Source organism: Euphorbia lathyris, chromosome 8 (genome assembly GCF_963576675.1).
Source record: "Euphorbia lathyris chromosome 8, ddEupLath1.1, whole genome shotgun sequence".
Lineage (NCBI taxonomy): Eukaryota > Viridiplantae > Streptophyta > Magnoliopsida > Malpighiales > Euphorbiaceae > Euphorbia > Euphorbia lathyris.
Genome location: NC_088917.1, coordinates 36,390,826 through 36,400,964, shown reverse-complemented (window position 1 = coordinate 36,400,964; position 10,139 = coordinate 36,390,826). Strand labels below are relative to the sequence as shown.

General features: G+C 33.3%; 1 non-coding gene across 1 annotated transcript; it reads left to right on the top strand.

Annotated features, from left to right (window-relative positions):
• The first annotated feature begins 442 nt into the window (after window positions 1-442).
• LOC136204342 (small nucleolar RNA R71) lies at window positions 443-549 on the top strand. Its single transcript, XR_010675186.1, has one exon. It is a non-coding gene; the product is annotated as a small nucleolar RNA R71 (small nucleolar RNA).
• Window positions 550-10,139: the final 9,590 nt, after the last annotated feature.

Below are 10,139 nucleotides of genomic sequence, written 5' to 3'. Positions count from 1 at the left end.
ATGATTTCTCCACCCAGGATTATATGTATTGGAGTACGGGTTATTAGGTTGGTTTTGCCCTTGGACAAAATTTACCTGTTCAATTTCACTCATACCTTCGTAGTCCACATCCGTTTGGATTGACTTACCATTAGAATCACACGGTGCCATAAACCTATCAATTTTGTGCGATAAGGCAGAAAACTGGGCTTGCAACATCGCAACTGGATCAAGATTCACTATACCTTTAACTGATGACGTAGTTGAGGATGATGGTTTCGCTAATGGTACGTGTCCACGTTCCGCGGGCCACATACTGCTGTTGATTGCCATTTCCTCCAAAAGTTCTCTTGCTTGGGTAGATGTTTTCTTAATGAATAACCCTCCAGACATAGCGTCCAATGAACCTCTAGTTGTAGGATTTAGTCCATTATAAAATGTTTGCATTAAAAGTTCAGCGGGCAACTGGTGGTGTGGGCATAAACGTTGAAGTTCTTTAAAACGTTCCCAAGCCTCATAAAGAGTTTCATTATCATTTTGGGAAAAAGATGTTAACTCTTTAATGACTCTTGCGGTTTTTGCTAAAGGAAATTTTTTTGATAAAAATGCTTGGGCTAATTGCTCCCAAGTCTCAATTGATGCGGCTGGCATAGAAGTTAACCATTCTTTGGCTCGATCCTTCAAAGTAAAAGGAAAAAGGCGAAGTTTGATTGCTTCTGCAGTTACATCAGTAATTTTAAAAGTGTCACAAATTTCTAAGAAATTTGTCAAATGGGTATTAGGATTTTTGTTAGGTAACCCGTAAAACGTTACATTATTTTGCAACATATTAAGCAACGCAGGCTTAATTTCAAAATGATGTGCATTAATTTGGGGTCTAACTATACTGTTTGTTACACCGGCCACTCCTGACCTAGCGTAATCCATAAGTGTGGCCATAACTTCTGGCTCGGTAATTTTAGTTTTTATTGGGGTTTTGTTTTTCTTTTTCTTCTCTTTCTTGTTCTTTTTAAGAGTTCTTTCAATTTCTGGGTCAATAGGATCTGGTGATGTGCCTGAACTTCGAGAACTGCGCATGAACTTGAAATTTCGCACGAACCGAAACTACCTATAAAACAGAATTTGAAAAATAAATATGTTAGTAATTGAAAATAAATAAAATATAAAAGTTTGAATAAGTATGAATAAACCTAGATTCGTAATAAAACACGAAAAATTTAAAATTTTGTCAAAAATTTTGACGTTCCCCGGCAACGGCGCCAAAAACTTGTTGAGCGATTTCCGCAAGTGCACGGTATACGCTTGTAGTAATAAAAGATATCGATCCCACAGGGAACGTTTTTTAAACAAAACTTATTTATAATCGGTTAAATTTACTTTTAGGTTTATAATATGGAAAAATCGTTTAATCGGTTTTGGTTTTGAAATTGCTAGAATGAGAATTAGATAGAGTATGAAAACGTTAGAAAATATTCTGATTTAAGAATGAATTTGCAAGATAGGAATGTTTAGTACTTTTTAGAAAAGTAAACAGATGTATTTGTTTGCATTAAGCAAAGAAAACAACTTTAAACTTTGTACAAATTATAAAGATGAAATAAATGACGGAACCTCTAATTAATTGGCTTTGAACATGACAAAACCCTTTCGGGATAGTTGCCCTTAATCAAATTAAAACTCTTTCGAGATAATAATTTGCCTAAGTGTTCAACAAAGTTTCCTTGTAAAGATTTTGGATTAAATACGTTTTAATGAAAACACCAGCAGTCACTTTAGTGGATTGGTTACCATAAGTGCTGCATAAAAATCTATCGAATAGAACGGACTTTATTAGATGAAATATAAATTGATACAAGTTTACAGAGAACATGGAGCATGGAAACATTCGACGACTTGCAAGTGAACGGGTTGTCAATCCTTTCCTTGGGTTTCGTTAGAGTTTGTCAGGCTCAGGGGCAGATCCTCTACTCAATCTTCTTGCTGAATCTTCGTAATAGAGACTGGGTCGGTCTACTACCAAAACGAAAACTAAACTGGAACAATGTCTAAACGCTACTAAACTTGTTATTATTGAATAAACAATGTGTGTACAACATATTGCTTTTTACAGAATCGAAATCTAACTTCTGAATCACTTGACTCGGAATTTCTGCATAAATTCTATACTAATCTCTTTTTTCTACATATCTTCAACTCTCCATCAACTCTTTATTTATAGATGTTGAAGAGTCTTAATTGAGGTGTCGTGCCGTTGTGAAGGATCGTGTCCGTTGCGAAAGGACGTCTTTATCCACCCGAACGATCGCGTTTCGTCGAAAACGAAAGTGTGTAACTAGGCTTCTAAAAACTCCTGCTCGTACCGAGAATATTAAATTCTCTATCGAGAATGGGGGAGCATCAATTGGTCTTCAAACGAAGGAAGGAAAAGCTGGGGAACGCGTGTCGCGACCGTGAATTTGGGGGCCGCGGTGGCGGCACGGAACGTTTTTCAGTTCTTCTACTTTCGTTCGCATCCTCGATTTGGCGTTATTAATTTCTGTCGTCTTCGACTCCTTTTGTAGGGTTTTTCTTCTGTTTTCGAGCTCTTTTCGTTCCTATTTGGATTTTACCAAATATTTATGTACCTTACAAGAAAGAAACATATTCGAGAGTAAAAGCTTCCTAAACAGTTATAAATAGCATAAATTCGTAGCAATATTGATGTAATTATTGATGATATTTTAGGTATATTTTGGGCTTAACAGCCCTCTATATGGTCTCATTGATGAAAATGTTTATCATGTTTTTGTTGAGTGTATAACTACAAAATAAATGTGGCTCTAATATTGGGGATATAAGCTCAGTTTTTACCGATTCAACTGATTTTTGGCATATATTTTTGCTAATAAATCTATCACAGACTCTGTTATTGCAGCGATTATCTGTTGAAGTCTATGGCGTAATCAGAACCAACTTGTTTGGAATAATTCTTCTTCGCCGATGTGAGTAATTTTTAGCACAACCATCACTTCTTTTTAGCTCAGTGGAACCAGTTTCATACCCATCAACCTATTGCTTCTACTACCACCAACTCGACAACTCATTGATATGTCCCTAGTTCGCTTATTTGTATTGTCGATGTTGTTGTGTTTCCATTGTCTCAACGTGTTAGATATGGTTTCATCTTGAGGAACTCTTATGGTTTTGTGTTTGCTGGAAATGACAAGTTTCCTTACACTTATGATGTGTTGATTGCCGAAGGTCTTAGTGTAAGCGATGCTTTAAGGTGGCTAAAGGCAAATGAGTTTATAATGTCACGCTTCAAAAGATTCTCAACTTTTAATTCAAGCTATCAATGATTATAAGGATTCAATCTCTATAATTAGTTTAATTATCATAACTATAAAGCTCTTGTAAAGGCTATCCATAGTTGATGTGTTCAACTTGTTAATTGATTTATGAATCATGTAGCTCATACTTTAGTTAGGACGATTCCGAGTCACATTTCAGAGCTTGGAATGAAAAAAAACGTAAAGATTTTTCATTTATTAATTGAATGCATAATTTAATTTCCATAAACATGCTTTAATTAGAAAAACATAAAAATATAAAAATAGGCTTAATACATATTTATATCCTTAAATTTGACACGTTTTGCCTATTGGCACCTGAACTTTTAAAATAACCTATCACACACCTATAGTTAACTTTAAAAACCTATCGTTGATCGGGATAAGTACCATATCAACTTCATTCCAAGGTCATATAAAGAATTCTGCAAGCCCATTGACTCGGTCAAGAAAGAAGGTGTCTTCCCAACCTTCCTCCATGAAACCTTTCACAAACATATCTTGGGACATGCAACCAATGAACTCTGAGTCGATGGTAGTCCATACCTCAGATTGGGTGTAAGAACGGTGTCTCAATAAAGCAAACCATCCACTGATATGTTGTTTCAATATTCAAATAAAAATAAATACATACATTAAGCCATATATAAAAATAAATACATACATTAAGACAGTTAGTCAGATAACTTACATCATTATCAACTTTTTCACCCGATGTTTGAAGCTGCTTAAACTAGGAGTGTTCAAAAAATAACCAATCCAATGATTTTAATCCAATCCAATCCAACATAAAAATAGCTAGTTTACTATTGTTCTATTGGATTGGTTATAACCAAACCAATAGATTATTTCATATGGATTGCTTAATTTAACCAGTTATAACCAATCCAAACTAAACCTTAAAGAAAATTGTGAGAGTTTGATGGCTAGAGAAATGACTCAATAAATAGTTTGTGAAAAACGTAGAAAACTGAAAAACAGAAGAAAAAAAACGTAAAAATCAGAAAAAATGGGAAAAATGTAAATAATAAATGCAAATAAGAGCACTTGCTTGTGAAAGATTTGTGTAATCTACAATATTGATCAACTATTTCTGTTTAAAAATATAATCGTTACGTCCATAAAACTCATAGTTTTCCAAGAATTTGTTGCTTTCATCAAGTTTGACACAACAATTATCTTATTTCACATTCAAATTAAAATTAAACTTTCCATTTGAAGTACCTTTAAAATTTAGTATAAGAAAAAGAAAAGGAAAATACTCAGCAAATGTTAAAATGAAAAAGAAGAAGATTTATTGGTTATAATCAAATTGAAATCAACTTCAATTTTTTTTTTATTGTGGTCATTTATAGAAAATAAAATACTAGTGCAATTATATCAAACATGTACAAGTAGTCCGTTCAAAAAAACATGTACAAGTAGTTCGGTCAAAAAAAATGTACGAGTAACAATTATATTATGTTTCCCATTTTTTCGCTCGTTAGTTTTCAACCTAATTCACTTTTTCATGTTTTTTTCGTTCTCCACGTTTTTTTCCGTTTGTCACATTTTTTTCCGTTTTCACGTTCTCTGTTCATTTTCTCTTTTTTCTGTTTTCATGTTTTCTTCTCTAAATGATATTATTGAAAAAATTGGATATGATATATATTTAAATAAAATTGATTGGTTAATATTGCTAAAAAAAAGTTTGGATGAAATTGATCTTTGAATTGGTGGTTAATAACCAATCCAAACCAAAACCAATCCAATCCAACTCTATAGAGTATCTATGGATTGGATTGATTATTTACAACCAATCCATGAATTCTTTCCTTTATTGGATTGGATTGGTTTTTTGATCCAATAACTATTGGATTGACAGGGTGTTCAAACTTGGGTTGGGTGAGTTATAGTATAATTTTAACCCAACCCATATAAGGATTTTTTTTAAATGGGTTGGATTATGGTGGGTTATGATGGATTGGATGAATTTTTTAAGTGGGTTAGATGAGTTGGGTTATAGTGGGTTGGATGGGTTATTATATATTTATTATGAATTGTAGATAACAATTCAACTTCATGTTTTTTTTATTGAGTTGATTTATTTTTTATTATAATAATAATAATAAGTAAACCTCAAAATCATAGTTAACCACTAAGAAATCAGTATATGAATATCGGAATACAGACCGATATATGATAATACGAATCATAAAATAATGATGTCGTTCAGTGTAGTGCAACCATTAAAAATATTAGGATTAAGGTGCAAAAATACCCCTAACGTTTTGGATCAGGAGTAATTTTACCCCTAACGTCTAAAATGGTGCAATTTTACCTCTAACGTTGGTAGCTAAGAACAATTTTACCCCTAACGTTGGTAGCTAGTTCTGGGGCATGCACCATCAATGTAGTATAGAATACGAATTGCTGACCCCACTTCCTAACGCGAATTGGTGACCTTCCTACCTCTTAGGAACAGCTTTCTCCTTTTCTAAGCAATTTTATCCCTAACGTTGATAATTTGGGTCAATTTCAGACAATATTATAAAACACAGATATTTTTATTCTTTATTCCAATTGCATATCAATTCATTTTTAAAAAATGATTTTATGTTTTATAATTTGATAATAGAATTGGAGATTAATATTTATAAAGTCGATGAATTTTTCGAATTTTTTTATTCAATTCGTACAAAACAGTACATTTTTTATTATTATTATTTTTTTCACATCCCAACATATGTTTGTGATTTGTTACTGATAAAATGACTCACGTGTAAAGTGTAGATGACAAGATTTATGACCGAGAAGACAGTTTGATTAATTATTTCTCAAATTGACTCAAATTATCAACGTTAGGAGTAAAATTGCTATTGGCTTCCAACGTTATGGGTAAAATTGCACTATTTTAAGCGTTAGAGGGTAAAATTGTTCTTAACCTAAAACGTTAGAAGTATTTTTGCACCTTAACCAAAAGATTATGAATTATTATAAGACAAACTATGACTAGATCTCACTCTATTTCCATTATTATTATTTTTTTCTTGCACAACTATAGATAATTATAAAGATATTAAATTTAGTTGAAAATACAAAGTAATGCCTATGGTTTATCATATTTGATATCTTAAGTTTGATTAGGGCCTATGGTGGTCCGACCAGGAGGTGGTGGAGGAATTTGAACTAAAGATGTTGGATAGGTAGGATTTACATAATGAAAGAAGAATTTAATTGGATGGGTATTAGGACAAATGAATGTTATTTTTTAGATGGGTTGGTGGGTTAATTTTATGGGTTATTATAACCCAACCCATGTAACTAAAATAATTTTTGTTGTAACCCATCCAACCCATAGAACCCACATATAACCCATCTATACATGTTCTATGGGTTGGATGGGTGGAAAATGGATAGGTTATAATAACCCATCCATATTTGAACACCCCTAGATTGACCCATGAACACCCTAGCTTAAACCAAGATACAATGGGTTGGTGATATAACACCCCAATCAGATGCCTATGTTCATTCGGATCTGCAGTTTTCACCCACTGACAGAAGTGGATAACCGACTTACCATCGAGTAGGTCCCTCCTATCATCTAAAACTCCACAAGTACTAGTTTCTTCTTACCCTTTTTGGTGAAAGGATTGGTGTAAGGTGAGCGAAGAAATTGACTGACTTTGGATTGTCGAGGCACTACACATCGACCTCTATCTATACCCAAATTCTTCTGTCTACCTCCACCTCTTCTAAGATACTGTTTAGCTCTTCTATCAGCCTGTAGTGGTCTGCATCGGTAACGAACCGAAAAAACCGAATACCGAAATGATCAAAATAATTCACCCCGATATCGAACCGAATAATAGGTAAAACCGAATTAAAATCGAACCGAAATATGCGGTTTGGTTCGGTTTAAACCGAGCAAACTGAATTAAGTTAAAAATAGAAAATAACAAATAAAAATCACTATATTTTCTCATTAAATTTACCTCAACAACAATAAAGATTGAAATACTTCCAAAATATATCTATATTAGGTTATTATCTCAACAATAATAATAAAAATTAAACTTGTAAAATCAAATATATGTGTATATATATATAAAAGAATATAAAATATGTGTAATTCGGTACGGTTCGGTTTTTTTACATTTTTTTGTCAAACCGAACCGAACACTGAAATACACTTAAAATTAAAATCGATGCTAAACCGAACCAAATTCAATCAGTTCGGTATCTGGTTTAAACCGAACCGATGCACACCCCTACTATCAAACACAAAAAACATTTAGATAATGGTCCATAATTCTAAATCTTGAGATGCTTAGAATCTCTATCATAGAATGCTAATAATCTTAAATCTAATTGTGAATAATCAAATACTATATGGTTATTAAAATCAATGTGATCAAAATTTGATGGAAATTTGAGAGAATTTTAAGAGAGAAACTAGAAGGGAGTGGCTATGGGTAATAAGCTGTTTGCAATATTAACGCTGTTAGACAAGGTGCCGAACGGCCTCGCCCGGGCGGACCGGGGGGTGGACACCTCATGGCGACGTAAGCGGTGATTGGCGCCGAAAGCAACCAATCATGGAATCAAGCTGCTCGGTAGGACCAGAGCTCGGAGTATGGAAGAGTCGCCACCCACGAATGGGAAAATGAACACCGATCCCTTGCGGGAGACCGGTGAGGGTTCGGGAAACTTAGGTACGAGCCGAGAAGGCTAGCTCCTTTCCGGAGAAAGGCTACTAGACACCCCGACATCGCCCGGTTATGAACCACCGGCCTCCTACTCAGCGTGTTAGGCGATAACGGACTAATCGCATATTTCTTTAAGTTTGAAATTCATTTAAAACCTTTTCTTTCTCGTTTTGAAAACCGTTTTGAGCATATATTATTGAAAGCCATTTTAGTAAAGAATCACCCATTTACACAAATTCAAAATACATAGGAGAGAGAGGGGGAGAAGAGAGGATTGGTTTATTCACAGTGTGATTTTATGCTTTAGACTATACACTAACTCTAAGCTAATCTCACTCCCCGAAAACGAGTTTATTTACACGGTTCGTACCTTAATCGCCGTTGGAACGATTTAGGTACGTTTCAAAACCCCGTTAATTTACATGACATCGACTCGAATCGCCGTTGGAACGACTCGAGCGTTTGAAAACGTTTGAACAAGAAGTCTTAACCGAAAACGTGATTAAGCATACAAGTTCATTTATTTTTGTACAAATCCATTTGAATAAGAAAACGATTCAAAACTCTATTATTTACAACAACACGATTTTAATTACAAGGTTCGCTTAATCCGTCGTTGGAACGAATTAAGGTTTCAACACGTGATATTTTGGAAATGGTTTAAAAATGACAAGAAAACGTTATTTACACTTTAGGAATATCTAGAAAAGCTTTAATTTAAACAAACAAATTAAACTCTCTTTTTGTGGTTTATTTTCCCCTTTTTCACTCAATTATCCTTTATGTAAATAAAATGACAACAAGTAATGAATTAAATCTCAAATTCACCCACATCAAATACATTTGAAAGAGTATATATATAAGTAGGAAAATAGAATACATATATACATAGATATACATATGTATAAAAAGTGAGTAATAATACCCACTAAAATAAAATAGGGAAATGAATATGTAAAGGAAATGAATAAGGTTCATAAACATGTAAAGGAAATGAATAAGGTTCATAAACAAGAAAATAGAATTTAACCCTCAAAATGGTTTATGATGAATATGTGTAGAAAATAACCCCTAATAACCCCAAAATAACAAATATGTATGGTTTAAATGAATTAAATGGCAAAATCTATATATATATATATATATATATATATATATATAACTTTATTAAACCAAATTAAATGAAAACAATATACAAACACATTGAGTAATATTTATACAAAATATTTAAAAATAGCTTGAAAGTAAATATTACATAACTATACCTATATATATAAAGGACCTAATGTCTAAAAGTTGAGAAAGGAGGACCAAAACAGCATTTTTTACATTCCAGCAGCTTTACCGACGGAAAATCCGTCGGTAAACAGCCTTTAGTGACAGAAAACGGGAAATTACAGACTTAGTCCAACAGTTTCCAGATTTATTCCAAAGCTTTAGATTAGATCTATTCTATCGTTTTGGGTCCCCGAACTACCAAAATTGGATCATAGTCTATAACGGAGATCCCTAAAACGACGTTTTATTTTTAAAACATTATTTAGAAATATTTTCAAAAACTTATAATTACAACGTTTTTTAATTCCCGAACTACCTTTGAATCGGATCACGGTTCGTATTGGGATATTAAAACGAGGTTTTTATTTCAAAACAAAACCGTACGTTTATTTAACACGTGACGAAAATTAAATAAATACGGAATAATAAATAAAACATGATAAATAAAAGACTAAATAAATAAAAAACTATAACATAAAAAATAAATAAAGAAAAATAAATAAAATAAAACGAGTCTAGTCCTCGGATAATACCTTAAGATCGGTATCTGACAGTCGAAGTCGTTTGATTCCACGAGTTATGATTTTTCGGCGTTTTTTGTGTTTTCGATAAAATATTCAACTTTCGAAAATTTGGATTTTTTGGGAAAAAAAATATTTTCTCCAAAAAATTAACTTTCTCTCCCTAAAAATGTCTAGAGTGAGAAAGCTCCAAAAATTTCCTCTCCTTAAATGCATGGGGATCCGTGCCTTATATAGGCACGGATCCCGGGGACTTTGGGCGACGCCCGATTAAGATAGGGTGTCGCCCAAAGCAGGTTGGGCGGACGCCCAACTTATGTTGGGCGAACGCCCAACTTGAG